Consider the following 15,192-nt stretch of genomic DNA (forward strand, 5'->3'; position numbering starts at 1 on the left):
TCTCTCTCTCTCTCTCTCTCTCTCTCTCTCTCTCTCTCTCACACACACACACACACACACACACACACACACACACGTTTGGATGATGCCAGGTGAAAGCTTATGGACTGTTCTAGTGTTAGACAGAAAAATAACAATAAGTGTTCTTAGATCACGTGTTATCTTTCCTCCAGTTGCTGCAGGTGTGTCTTTCCATCACAGTTCTGTTGATATTACACCCTGCGATGTTTTCCCTCCTGCGGGGTGGACAGCAAAGGGTACATGAGAGACAGGGTCATCCCAGTTGATGCCTCCTGGGTCTATCCAGACGCCCAGTGAAAGGATGCTAATGAGAACTCTAAATTCACTTGTAGGAACAACAGCACCATGGCACCTTTATTAATTCATTAATCTTAGAGCCCTTTGTAAAGTGGGGAACATTCGACTTGGCTGAGTGTGACACTTTTCATTAAATCCAGCAATTTAGTTTCGAAGGGCTCCTTAGAGACCACCTGCGCGTTCCATCCTGTCGGTGGTGGCAGAGCACCTGTGTGAAGGGAGCTGGACAGAGGCTGCCCTACACTGCACTGTAAGGTCTGTGTGTTTAGTCATGGTAAGGTCTGTTCAGGCAGTCACCTCTCGGAGCTGGCTGAGATGCAGACTCCAGTTCAAGAGGCCAGATGGAAGGCAGTCTTCTGCACATCTGTAAGTTCCCTGGAGGTCCCACTAGCCCAGGCAGGGACCATACGTGGAATACCAAAGACTCCAGCCGTTCTGCAGAAAGCAGAGCAAGGCTTACTCTATCCCTGAGAAACAACCTGCAGCTTAGGGACACTGTCCTCCACATTCTTCCTCCTCAGCTGATGACATTTGTCTACCAGGCCCAGACAATGCTGGGCTGTTCCTTCTGGTGCTGCCACCAGCTCTTTCCCATCTCCACTCCCAGTCGGGGATGTTAACACTGAAAGATTTAAGTTTGGGATTGATGCAGGAAAAAGGTTTCTTAGATTTTCAACCTTGACTGAGAGATCTCATCTAGCTCAAATTACTGGGAAGCTTAGAACTCACACTTAGGCAGAACTTGAACAACAATAAACTATTTCTTTCATTGTTACAGGGATCTCTGCTTATTATTTGGAAGGCCAATCTTTTGCTTATTTTTCTACTGTTTTTTTTTTGCCTTTTAATTATTAACGTATTTAAGTATTAACTTAGGATAGCCCTTTGTTACAACAATCAGGAGAATAATTGCTTCCCCCATTTTTTTTCTTTACTTTATTCATCTTGGAGTTTGGAAACTTAGCGTGTAGGCAGGCATTGATTTTCTTATTTATTTAGTCAGGCCTGGTGACACACACATAGCTGCTGTGTTCAGGAAGCTGAGTCAGGACAGTGATGTGTAACTTGAGGCTACCTTTGGCTATCCAGGGAATTCTAGGCTTGCCTGGACTACAGGGTGAGCTCCTGTCTCAAAAATGCTTTCTCTTTGTTGCTTATCTGAGCTAGCCCCTGTGGCAGTACTAGAAGTGTTGAAATGCAAACACAAGTCGTGCTAAGTTTGCTTTCAGAGCTTATATTAATCCAGTAGCTTTACTGAGCCTCATGCAAGGTGCAGGTGACAGCTGTTGACAAATTCCAGTTTTGTTTCGTTCTGAACTTAGCTTGGTTTTGGCATATAAGCAAACACACACTTATTGGGCACGTGCAGGGACTCTTTGTAGTGTCCTTGGTTCTGGTTGTTCTGAGAATCACAGGGTAGAGTTAGAAGCTGCCCACTAAGAGCTTCCTCTGTAGAGGAGCCCATGATTTATGCCAGCCTTTGGCCTCCTCCTCTACCCCTCACTAAGCTGTCGGCGCATGTTCTTGTCTCCCATTCCCCAACTCCTAAGCATCTAGGTATAAAACCCTCATAGCACCAAGGCAAGATGATTGGGTGGCTCCTGCTCCTCCTCTGTGGCTCTCAGGTCTGTTGGAAAGCCAGGCTTGTTAAAGTTCACACACACACACACACACACACACAGACACACACACACATACACACACAGCTTCCTTTTTCGTCGATGGAGATTGAACCTGTAGCCTCATGCCTGTTAGGGAAACTATCACTGACCACATTCTCAACTCTTTTTTTTTTTAAACTTTTTTTTTCTGGATATGTATATGTGCACGTGTGTATGTGTAGGTATGGGTGCGTGTACATGAGACAGGCAGAGGCTGATGGGAGATATCTTCCTCTTTTGCTCCCCACCTACTTCACTCACTGAACCTGGAGCTCGCCCAATTTGGCCAGACTGGCTGACCAGCAAAACTCAGGGGTCCTGCTGTCTCAGGGCTATCGCTGAATCTGGCTTTTTATATGGGGGCTAGGGATCCAAACTCAGACGCTGGTGTTAAAGGGCAAGCACTACTTATGGGGCCATCTCCTTAACCCTTTACTCTTTATTTTGAAACAATATCTCTAAGTTGCTAAAGATTGCTTTCAACTCTCTCTATTAGCGGAGGCTGATTTTGAACTAGCCACCATCCTGCCTCAGCCTCCCAGGTAGCTGGGATTCCAGACTTGTCATCAGGCTTGGCTCTGTTTTATAGTACAATCTATAAGAGTAGTTGCATTATCATTCAGACTGACCAGTCTTTGTATCAAATTCACCAAATATTTTGCACCCCATCTATGATATTTAATGTTAATTATGTCATCTCCACTACTGCTGAGGGCGAGGTGGGGAGTATAATCAACTTTAATAGTAAAATGAAAATATTTAAAGGTTTTTGTTTGTTTGTTTGTTTGTTTTGGCCTCTGATGGGTTTGGGGGTTTTGATAGACTCAAAGTAAGAAACATCTAATGGCAAAATTGATCAACTCTCCAGGTAGAGATGCACCCTTCCTGGTACCCCTGTCATCCTTTTTGCACACAAATCTGCCTTGTAGGTCCTGCCACTGAGTGGACGTAAAACCAACACGTCAATATTATTGAACCCCACGCCTTTGCCAAACACTGTGCTAAGTGCCTTCACATACATTTTCCCATTTAATGGCTCCATTGCTTACCTACTGCAGTGGGGAAAGTGGAGCTGAGCCTTTGGTTGCTACCCCCCGCCCCCTGTCTGAACTAGCCTTCTGTTCACAGTGAAACAAAATCCATTCTTTCTGCAGCTCATCCTCGTCTATGGCCAAATGTTGGTTTCTCGTTTCTAGAAGATGAAAGATGTGATGACTTAGGAAAAAGTGAGTAGATGGGGGCCCAAGGCAGCTATGCACTGCCACACCCTGTGCCCATGTGGGTGGGCCCTGCCTCTAGTGAAAGGCTTTTCTCAACTTTTGGCTTCTCCCCTAGATCAACTATTGTATTCTTTGGGACAAGGGTCCACATTCATTCACCCACTCCCTCTGATTGATATCTGAACGTGTTATTTACCACTCCCACTAACCCCAAGCCCCCTGACAAAACAAGACAAAACAATCCTGTCTCCTGGAGACACTCAACATGTCCTAGCCCTTCCTGAGACAGCTGGCTGTTTTCTCCTCTGGCTGTGATTCAGGTTTTGGATCCCCCTAGGAAAGTGTTGCCTGGGTGAAATTGTACCACCAGCAAGAAAGGAATCTTCCAGGACTGCAGGGGAAAGTCTGCCTCCTTATCTCAGCTCTTAGGAATGGCTCTCTAGCTGCTGGCCTAGCCACATGGGCTCAACCCACAAGGCTGGTTGGTATAGACCTCCCAGGTGGCTTACAAAACAAGGAGGCAGCCAGGGGTAGGCAGAGGTGAGCAGAGGCAGTGGCCCATACACAGAAGTATCCCCAAACATGGCCAGCAGCCCATATTGCAATGCCTTGGCATGTGACTAAGTTGTAGCTGGGCTAGGCTGGTAGAGCTTAGGTACCCAGCCAAAGAAGACCCCGAGGCAGGATATGTTCACCATCAATGTGGCGTGACATTTCTATTCCAGAGGCTTCACCCATTCTCTCCTTTGTGCAGCAGGCATCTGAGTAACTGTGGCAGGTGCTGGGCCAGAGGCAGGTACACATCTTGCTGTCTCTAAGAGAAAAGTAAATAGGAAAATGTGGGAGAGACATTTAAAACATATAAACAAACAAACAACCCCTGGAAACTGTAGCATTGAGAGCATAGCCTCCTAAAATGTGCCAGAAGTCATACAAAAGGGTGGTAGCGTGGTTCCTTTTGACAACTTGACCCAATGTACTACATCTGGAAGGGAGTCTTAATGAGATTCCCTAACTCAGCCTGGTGGTTGGAATGGGAATATCCCCCAAAGGCTCAGATACCTGAGCACTTAGTCCCCAGTCTGGTACTGTTTGGGAGGTTCAGGAGATGTGGTTTAGTATGTCCTGGAGTAGGCTTTGAGAGTATAATTTACTCATGTCATTTCCAGGCCATTCCTCTGCTTACTGTTGCTGTTGGAGATGTGAGTCCTCAGATGTTTCTGCCACCATAACGACAGCTGCTGCCAAGATTCCCTGATGGGATGGACTCTTAATGTCTCTACAACCAGAAGCCCAAATAAACTCTTTTGTAAGTTGGATTAATCACGTTTTTAAAATCTATCTTTATTTTATGTGCATTGACGTTTTGCCTAGATGTATGTCTGTGTGAGTGTCAGATTCCTTAGAACAGTACCTACAGATAGTTGTGAGCCACCGTGTGGGTGCTGGGGATTGAACCCGGGTCCTCTAGAAGAGCAGCCGGTGCTCTTAACCACTGGACCATCCCTCTAGATCCCAATCATGATGCTTTAATTACAGCAAAAGAAAAGTAACTAACACAATCAGGTTAGTCAGCGGACACACCTATGACAGGTCTTTCCTAAGTGAATTCATTAGGGGGAGGCCCACTCTGCATGTGGGCAGCACCCTTCCTTGGGTTTGGGTCTTGGACAGAATACCTACATATAGAGAGAGTTGAGCTCAGGCAAGCAAGCACTAGCTAAGCAAGCATGGTCCGTGCTTTCTCTGCTCTTGACTGTGAATGTAATGTGTCTAGCTGCTTCAAGTTTCTGCCTGGCATCCCCCTACAATGGTAGACTATAACCTGGAATTGGGAGCTAACAAAACAAAACCCAAACAAAATAAAACAAAAGCCATTTTCTCCCCATACGTTGCTTTTTGGTCAAAGTATTTTATCCCAGAAACAGAAAAGAAATGAGGACAGGCAAGAAGAGGACATACCACAGAGCCAGGAGCAGGATGTAGAGCCAAGTTGTAGAGGCCATGGAGGAGCATGAGCAGCCACTGTCAGAATGTGCAGGGAGAAGGACGAGAGAGGATGTGTCTGGGAAATGAGCTGGCTCAATCAATAACGGCGTGGTCTTGCTGTCTTTTACAGGGTCTGAAGTCTACCTTAGGGCAGTGGGAACCACTAACGACCTTAGTATAAAGGAAGGACATTGGATGATTTTTGAATGTGCGCATGTGTGTGCCTCTGTGTGTGTGTGTGTGTGTGTGTGTGTGTGTGTGTGTCTCCCCATACTCTAGGGACTAAGCCTCACACATGTACCACACACCTTAAGTCCCAGTCTCATACCATGTTTTCAATCAAACTTTATACAAATGTTTATTGGGAAAATTATGAGTTACTTCTTTTATTTCTTATTAATACTACTTTGGGGTTTTTTAATTTAATAAATTTTAAAAAGAGATGAGTACTTCCAAAAAGAAATCAGCTTCATCCCGACCCTACCGACTTTCCCACCAGACATAATCAGAATCCTAGAGGAAGTCACAAGTTAATGTTAGGACTCTGCTCATAGTCAATTCTGTTTCTGTAACACCCAACATACAGTGTCCAGCCTGAGTACAGAACATCTCAGTGTTCATGGAGTACTCAAGTTGTGTTTCTTCTGCACAGCATTATATGGGAATTAATATATACAAGGGAAGCAAATATGATAGATGTAATCAAGTTCTGACATTTGATTCTGATACCTTATTTTTAACCTATTTAATTGTCATATAATAATTGCTTATATTTATAATGTAGAGTGTGATGATTCAATCCACACATGCATATATCAAGTCAACAGGATTGGCCTTTCAATATTGGACATCTGTCATGTCTTTGTGTCTGGAGCCTGCAAAGGCCTCTCTCTTCTAGCTCTTTGTAATTGTGGAGTAAGTTGTGCAAACTGTAGTCACCCTGTTCTGTTATCGTTGCTTCCTAACTGGTGTCTGTTATTCAGTGTCCCTCTGTCCCACACCTCCAGCCTCCAAAGCCTCTTTTTATGACATGATATTAAGTTACGTTTCCAGAAAGTGATTGTACGACGGAGAACGGATGCACAGTAGTACTAGGGCCAGTGTGGAGGAATTGCAGTACCTTGAAAAGAAAATGATGTGGTCCAGGCTCACCAGGGGCAACAGGGATGCAGAGAGGAGGATCTGAGAGGCACAAAGCTGGTGTTCCGGGCGGGGGTGGGGGAGGCACAGAGGCATTCTGATGACTCCAGGCTTTGGTGGGTGGGAGGTGGGAAGACCTGTTGGGAGGGGCCTAGGACAGAAACCCTTCCATTCCCCCCGAAGGACCACCTGGATGTCACTGGGGCTGGGGACTTTTCTGTGCAATGCAAAGGGGGGTTTCATGATGAGGTCAGACCCTGGCAGCTAGAGAGGATGGGGCTCTTAACACCTGCCAGATTGTTAAGACCAAATCTGTGTGGAACCCAGGCTGCAAATGAGAGGTCTTCAGTACCTGCAGCCAAGCAGGGCCTGACAAGCTGTTTCCATGGAGACACAGAGCTGTGTGCAGGCGTAGGCGGGTTGATCCATTCCAGAGCCTTGGGTCACAAGGCTGTAGCGAGCTAACAGGAAAAAGGTGTTATCAATCAGGAAAGGATGTCCAAAGTATTGGCAGCTAATTGAGGTTTTGTTGTCATAATTCTGGATTAAGTTTAACAAATCAGGATCCTGCTAGCTCCCACTTAGCAAGAGCACAAGGAAGCAGACACCAATTCAGGCTAACTCTAAATCTGCAGACATCCAGCCCGAGCCATTCTATACCCTTGAGCTCTTAAGTAGTTGCATATCTCTTCCAACTGTCGGAGACACAGACAGCAACTGGGGGAGCTAATCTCCTTTTCACTTGTCATAGGAATGGCAAAAAATATTCAGGAAACCTAAGCCTGGCTCTTGAAAAAATTCAGATGCTGGCAGAGCCATAAACTGAATATTGGGCAGCATTTTGAAACCTACTGTTCACAGAGAGCACAGAGAGAAGCTTCCAGCACTTAGGAGATGGAGGTCAGGTGATTAGTGATTCATAGCTTGCTGCAGCCATGTGACATTCTATCTCAAAGCAAAGACTAGCAAAAAAGAAGCCAGCAGCAATGACACCAGCATTTGTGGTATGAGTGTGTGTGTGTGTGTGTGTGTGTGTGTGTGTGTGTGTGTATGTTAAAAAGACATAGCATGAAGTTTACCTTTGGATATTTTGGTGGTTTTGGTTTTTGGTTTGTTTGTTTGTTTGTTTGAAGACAGGATTTCTCTGTGTAACAGCCCTAATTGCCCAGCAAATCACTCTGTAGATCTGGCTGTCCTCAAAATAAGGGAGCTGCCTTCGTTTGCTTCCCCAGCACAGGGATTTAAGGTGTATGTCACCACTGGACATTTTTAAGTGTACAATTTAATGGCATCAAGTACACACATGATCTTGGACTGGGGATGTAGGTCATTGGTACAGCATGTGCTTAGAATACACCAGCAGTAGGGTCCAAGTAGCACAGTTTTTTTTAAAGTGTGCTTACAATTTTGTGCATCCTTCATCCCTATCTACTTTCAACATTTTATTTTAGTCAAGTAACAACTTCCCATTAGATTACACATCAGTTCACTTTGTGTTACTATAACAAAATACCAGAGGCAGGATGCTCTGTATTATTAAGCTCAGGAGTCTAGCCATTCAAGAGCATGATACTGGCATCTGCTTTTCCTGTTAGACCTCATCATAGATGGCTTCACAGTGGTGAGTGTGTAAATAGAGGAGGTCACATGGCAAGGTGGAATTCAGTAAAGCACCATCAATCCGCTTACATGGGAAAAGTTCCCACGTTTGGTTGTTTGTCCCTAGGCCCTGCCACCTCATCACCACTACACTGGGGACCAAGCCTCCAGTACATGAATGAACTTATGGGGGACAGAGTACATAGCATGCGCTAAAGATATAGAACAGTGTGGTCATGCTTCAGCGTTTTCTGCTGGCAGGATGATGGTTAATGTGACGGTCAATCTTAATTATCAGCTTGGTGGGATTTAGAATCAGCATGGCTTGTCAGTGAGAGGTTATCTAGGTCAGCTTGACTGAGAGGGGAAGATTCACCCTCAAGGCAGGTGACACTACCCCACGGGCTGGGGTCATCTGAGACTGAACACAGGTATCTGTCTGTACTGCATTCTGACTGTGGATGCAGTGTGACCACCCACTTTGAAGCACCTGCTGCTGTACTTTCCTGTCCTTGTGGACTGTGTCCTTTAGAACTGTAAGCCCTCCCTTCATTAAGTTGCCTTTGTCAATGTTTTGTCACAGTAATGAGACAACTAATACAGTTAGGTCACTGCTGGTGAGAAAACCGGGTTAAGCTTGTTTTGGTTGGTTGCTATTATTTCGGACATGCAGTGACAGGTGATGGCATAAAGATCCTTATACAGTGGGTGAACTTGATAAACCTGATCTCTGGGAGGAGATTGATTTTGAGTTTAACTTCGAAAACTGATGGAACTGACTCCTTTTGGTCTACAAAGTATTTGAATGTCTGTGAGCAATGCCAAGAAGTCAGTATAAATTATGTCAGGACCATGGGGTCTTTACAGAGGTCTTGTTAAAGGAAAACTTAGCTCCAAAATTACTGGGACATAATCATGGGAGGAACTATCTAGGAACCAGCTTCAGTTCAAGTGACAAAATAATTTTAGTGCTTGAGAGAGATGACACATTATTTTTATATTTTAAATTTATTCAAGATTTCATACATGTATACAATGTGTTTTGAACATATCCATCCCAGAACCTCCTTCCAGATCTCCTCAGGGCTCCCCAAAAGTTCCTCCTGCTGACTAAACATCCTCTCCTTGTTTTTTTAATAACCCACTGAGTCAAGTTTCTGTTGCTCTTATGCATCTACATATGAAGACCAGAACAGAGCAGATTGTGGATCTTATCACCATAGAAAAATCAACAGTTGCATCAAGCAATTAATGTTTACCAGTTCAATTTGGCTATTTTGTAATGTGTATATGTTACAAAGATTAGATTCCACATAATAAATATTTGTAATTATTCATTTGGTACTAAATGTATTTTACCTTAAATTTTTTGATAATCTCATTTTATGACTTCTGAATCTACATCATTTCTACCCCTCCTTCTCTCACCTCCAATGCCTCCCATGCCTTCCACTCTCTCTCAAATTCATGACCTATTCTTCTTTATTATGCATATGTATATGTAACTATATATTATGTATGCACAACATGCAGATACGCATTCATAAGACGTAATGAGTACATATAGTATTGCTCATATATATGTATATGTGTATATATACATATACATATACATATATATATATATGCTTAAGACTGACTACTTGGGATGGATAGCCTATCAGATCATGAGACATTATTTAATTGTAGAACAGTAGATACTACTAGGCAATCAAAATTTTCTAATTTTCACAAATTAAAATCTCATGGATCTGTGGCCTTGCTTATTTATCCAACAACAAGATCAATGTGTTTAGAATATTGTCTTATTTACTGTTCCTGTACCCTGACAAAAGCAACTTAAGGGACAAGGGGCTTATTTTGACTCACTGTCCATCATGGTAGGGAAGTCAAGGTAGCAGGAGCTTGATGCAGTTGGTTCTATCATATTAACAATTAGAAGCAGACATTGATGAATGCTTGTACTTACTCAGTTCCATTTCCTCATTTCATTCATTCCAAAACTCAGCCTAGGGAATAGTACTACCCACAGTGGTCAGGTCTTCTCACCTCAATTGATATAGTCAACAGTGTCTCCCACAGGCATGCCCAGAAGCCCAGGTGATTCTCAATGTCTGCAAACTGACAATACTAACCATAGCAACCATCTATGCCAAGGCTCAGTCTGTAGTTCATAGCTTCTAAGTAGCAAAAGCTACTTTAATCCCTAAAATTCAAGTAGACACCTCAAGGATACATGGTACTAATAACAAAGGAGAAGAAGGGAGAAGGAACAGGGTTGCTTTGATGAAAACTTTTCTATTGTAAAAATCTAATCTAAGTCTCACACCGTATTTGGGGAAACAGTGAGAAATACTTTAATAAACCATTCCTGAGAACTCAGGTTGGAGGAGGCTGACTGCCTTATGTACCATCACTCCAAAAACTAGGAAGAAATTTAGGAATTTGTAGGTCTTCTGGTTTGTTTTGGTCAGTATCTGGTATTCTGTGCAGTCCTCAAAGCCTGTTCATTTGGTCTGTGATGTCAAGCAGTACTTTCTCTCCAAATCCATTTATCAGAGCCTGAACCCTGGAGGGAAGCTCAGGAAGACATTATTAGCAGTCAAGACAATGTTTATAGCTATTAAGATCCTATTAGAAGGCAATTTCCAGAGTGATGCTGTGAGGAACTGGACAGTCCCCTGTCAACAAAACATTCATATTGTGAAAACAATCATTCAGAGTCTCTCGAAAGTTTCCTAAGGGTATATGGCAAATAATCATTTATTTAAGAAAATCTACTAAAGTTCAACGAAATAGGGAATTTATGGCATATGAACCATCCCTTCCTGCCCCTATCCAATCTAGGTTGTTGTGATAGGAGCTCTAACCTGCCCAAGAAGTCAGGGCTCTTGACAATCAAGATCTACAGTCTCATTCTTGCCACATCCTTGCTGTCGGTGTTAAATTCCACCCTATTCTCCAAAAAGTGCAGCCAAAAAGTGGAGGACTTCATTCCCACCTAAGCCTCCACTCAGATAAGTAGTCTCAGAAATCTGGGGACCAATTGCACCCTCACTATGTTGCATGTGATTGGGTTTCCACAAAGAAAAATGAGAACCAAAACCAGAGGTTACTGTTCCGACCCAGTGCTCTTTTAGTATAGCAGGGCCATCAGTCCAAGATAAGTGGGAAATGGACAGTGAGTGCCCAGGTCCCAGAGGAGAGTCCTAGAGACTTCGCGTAAGGAGAGGGGCAGGTTATAAGAACAGAGAGAGCTGATGAACGTAAGCTAACTGTGTTCAGAAGAGGCCGTGGAGAAGTTCACACTGAAGTCAGTTCTTATGAACAATGAAGACTTGGGTTTTGAGCAACAAGGAGGGAGCTGGTGGCTCCACAAGCTTTAGGTTGGTCAGTTTACTAGAAAAAAATAGGGAAAGAAAGAGCCAGGAAGAGCCTTCTGGGATCAGGACAAATCTCTAAGACTGACCTCAAAAATGGCTGTAAAGATGCTTCCATGTAAGTGGATCAAAGTGTGGAGCAATTTACACTCCAGAGCATTGTGGGAAAGAACAGTGCAATTAGATAGCAAGGTGTGGAGCCTAACAGCTAGGGATCATATCACTAGAGGCAGAAACCTGAAAGGAAAGGAACACAGAGGGAGGGAGGGAGGGACAGACAGACACAGTCAGGTTTCCTGAAAGCACCACCATCCTGGAGTGACTGCATGTGACTGAATATATACCTTCTGAGAGTAACACCAGATGCTTTGCTCCATTGGAACAGGGCTTCTCCTCACCAAAGGAATTCAGGCTTTTCATCAAAGAAATGAGTGATAGTAGGCTTTACATCAAAAGAGTCAGTAATCAGCCTTGGTACAAAATACTATTGAAAACAACCAGTTTGTAACAACAAAACCAGAGAGTGTAATGTATGTCTCATATATAGGGAGGTAACAGGAGTCAGTGGCAACTGCTTAGAAGGTGGTGCAGATGTTGGACTTAAATGAAGGCTTCAAGGCAGATGTTGTATATTCAAAGAACAAAGAGAACTGTGCTTACAGAAGAAAGGGAGAGCATGAAGACAATGTCTCAATAGATAGAAATCGTCAGTATAAATGTAGAGACAGAAATTACTTAAAAAAAAAAATAGGAACTGTAGAATTGAAAAGTACAGTAACTGAAAAGAGAAGTGCCCTAGACAGGCTCGGCGGCAGATTTGTACCAGAAGAACAAATAGCAGATTTGTTTGTTTGTTTGTTTGTTTGAAACTGGCTCTCACTATGTAGTCCTGGGTGAAACTCACTATGTAGAACAGGATGTCCTTAAACTCACAGAGATTCATCTGTGTCTACTTCTGGAGTGCTGGGGTTAAAGGGGAATGTGCCACAGCACCCAGAAATTCAGCACATTTGAAGATAGAGATTCCTTAAACTCGGGATCAGAGGGAAAGATTGAAAAAATAGGAAGAGCCTCAGACGGATGTGGAATTACTCAAGAAACACAATACCTGAATGAAGTAGGTGATCATGTTCTGAGTAAATAGAATCACAAGATGTTTGGAGAGGGGAGGGAAAAATAAGAATTACTGTTTATGGGCAGAGTTATCGTCTGGAAATGCTGGTGGTTACACAGTGTTGTCAGTGTGCTTCATGCCATTGAATTATACGGTTAAATGGGAAGCTTTCTGTACAATTAACTACATTAAAAAAAAACTAACCACAAGTTTAAAAATCATGGTACATCACAGTAAGTATATCAACATATGCATATTGGGGCAAGGATTTAGTTACAGAATGGGCAAAAACACCTGAAATTTTATGAAATGCATCTATCTGGTCATCTGAGAACAACTTCTACACCTAGGTACACCAAAGTAAAGTAATAACAAACGCAAAACAAAACACACAGGTTGAGAATGTGGCACCATGAAAGAGTGCTTGCCTAGCATGCATGAAGCCCTGGGTTCAATTCTCAGCACCACAAATAAACAAGAAGAAGAAAGACCACAAGCAAAAACATCACCCACATAAGAAAAACAACTGATTTCTCTATATGAACAGTGGATGCCAGGAGGCAGTGGGTCATTGATTCTCAATGCCCAAAGAGACAAATAGGCATTGATTTGGAATCTTATATCAGTAGACTACCATTCAGAACTGAAGCAGAGGACAAATATTTCAGGCAGAGCTTTGAAGACAGAGGTGGAAGAAAACGCAAGGTCAAATCATCTGATTGAAATGCCTTGGAGAGTAAGAATGCTGTAGGTTCCTTGCCAATCAGTGATACATGGCAGGGGTGTTTGCCCAACCTTCTGACACTGTGACATGACACTGTCATCTATAAATGTGTTGGGCTGCTTTCATAACTAGCCAGGGAACACATGAGGACATGCTTACGTTAAAGGAATCTGCACATTTCAAGATTTCAAGTAGGATTTTAACCCAGAAAGAAGTTGTGTGATTATTAAAGCGAGTTGTGCTTTATATCAAAGTTACAGCTGTTTGTGTGGGTGAAGGGCTTTGTAGATTTTATCAGTGTGGGACAGGGGAAAGCCATCAGTTATAATCCCCAGAGACTTACTCTAACAGCAATATGTGTGGCGAGTTTTTCCTTCCCTTCCCTTCTGTTCTGAGATCACTGCTAGCCAGGGTTTGGTATACTTGTGTTCATGAAAAGGCCCGAGGTTGGAGGTGAAGTGTGTGACCACTTGGAAGAAATGTGACAGTGACTTAGTGTGGCATAGTGATTCTTTAAAGGAAACTCATCTGCAGGGTGCCTTGGACAGAACAGTCTGTTCCCTCTCTGCTAGTTCCCAGAAGTGCAAGGTCTGATCTTTCAGTATAATTAACTTGTTCAACCCTTGAAGGAAGTCGTGGATAGGTAAGGAGCTAGTTACAGCTAAGGGCAGCAGCTCTGCTTACAGACTCAACACATAGCCCGATGTTGGGCTGAAACTTCCCTCTACCCTTTAATGTCCCTCTTTCATTTTTAAATGAATGCAAATCTTGGGTGGACCTATATTGTGCTGCCCAGTTCTCTCATTGGTGCATCTGGAGAGGGCTCTGTCCTGCCCTGCTCTCTCCTGTCAGACAGGGAGACAGAAGCATTCCATGAACACACAGGATCCATCATGTAGACCAAATGATTGCAAAACCTTTGCAGTATAGTCTTCACTTTCCTCTTTTCTGAAAGAAGATAAGCGTATGTGTGTCCTTTAAATGAAATTTATAGGTAGTCTGAATATTTATAGGTAGTCACCATTCAGTTCTGAAAGGTGAGGTGAACACCCGATCCCACTATCATGCCTAACAAGAGCCACATAATGTTTAACATCATTAACTATCTATCTACATTTTGAACCTCCTTATCTGACCACTAAAATATTCTTTTTTATGTTGTAGTAAATTGTACATAATCTAAAGCTCCCTGTTTTGCCCATACAGTTCAATGGCATTAAGCACATTGAAAACACTGCGTAATATCACCTCTATTTCCAAATGGTCACTCTACCCACAAAGAGTAATCCCTATTTTTCTCTCCCCCTCTGAACACCTTGGGATTCTATTTAACTCAAGCAAGACCACATACTTCATCCAGGTATTCAGTGCCTTAAGACTCTTTCTCTCTCGCTCCTTGCTCCATGTCCAAATGCATTGCATCCTCATGACATCAGTTTCTTGTCGAGCCCCCTCTGATCGTTCCATGGAATGTCCCGTGATCTCTGTTATCGGATTGCTTCTTACGCCACCACTAAACTTGTTCTTCTCTGTGTTTCTTGTAAACTGGAAGTTAGAGCTAAACGCTCAATAAAAGTCAGGTACGTGCTTGGCTAAAGTTCTCTGGGTAATTCTGTGTGATTCCTACTATACCATTTTAGGTCAAACTTAATTTCTAGTTGTCCCACAATTGATGAGGCTAATATTGAGTCTCTGGGTTAATATTGAGATAGTAGCCTGTTAGATAAGTTTTGAAAGATGAAACTTGATGATTGCACTATTTAAAAAGGATGACCCCGCGTCAAATACCCCTGTCAAGGAGCTGTGGGAGTCTCCTGGCACCTAGGATATAGTTTTTATCTTATAAAGAATAGATGGATAAACTGAATGTGGTGATGTACACCTGAAATCCTAGCACCTGAGATGTGGAAAAGGGAAAATCAGGAGTTCAAGAAGACAGCCCAGCTATGAGAAAATGTATATGAAAAACAAACAAACACAGAAGGCAGAGGAAGGGGGGAAAGGACACATACACACACACACACACACACACACACACACACACACA

General features: G+C 43.1%; 1 long non-coding RNA gene across 2 annotated transcripts in view; it reads left to right on the plus strand.

The window, feature by feature from the left end:
- The window catches only part of LOC114633079, a 67,288-nt gene that overhangs the window by 15,028 nt on the left and 37,068 nt on the right, over window positions 1-15,192 (plus strand). For both annotated transcript variants that reach the window (XR_003713171.1, XR_003713170.1), the window contains exons 4-5: window positions 3,134-3,205; window positions 4,369-4,508. This is a non-coding gene — a long non-coding RNA (uncharacterized LOC114633079). The remainder of the gene's footprint in view (window positions 1-3,133; window positions 3,206-4,368; window positions 4,509-15,192) is intronic.

Source organism: Grammomys surdaster, unplaced genomic scaffold (assembly GCF_004785775.1).
Source record: "Grammomys surdaster isolate TR1022 unplaced genomic scaffold, NIH_TR_1.0 514, whole genome shotgun sequence".
In the NCBI taxonomy this organism is placed as follows: Eukaryota; Metazoa; Chordata; class Mammalia; order Rodentia; family Muridae; genus Grammomys; species Grammomys surdaster.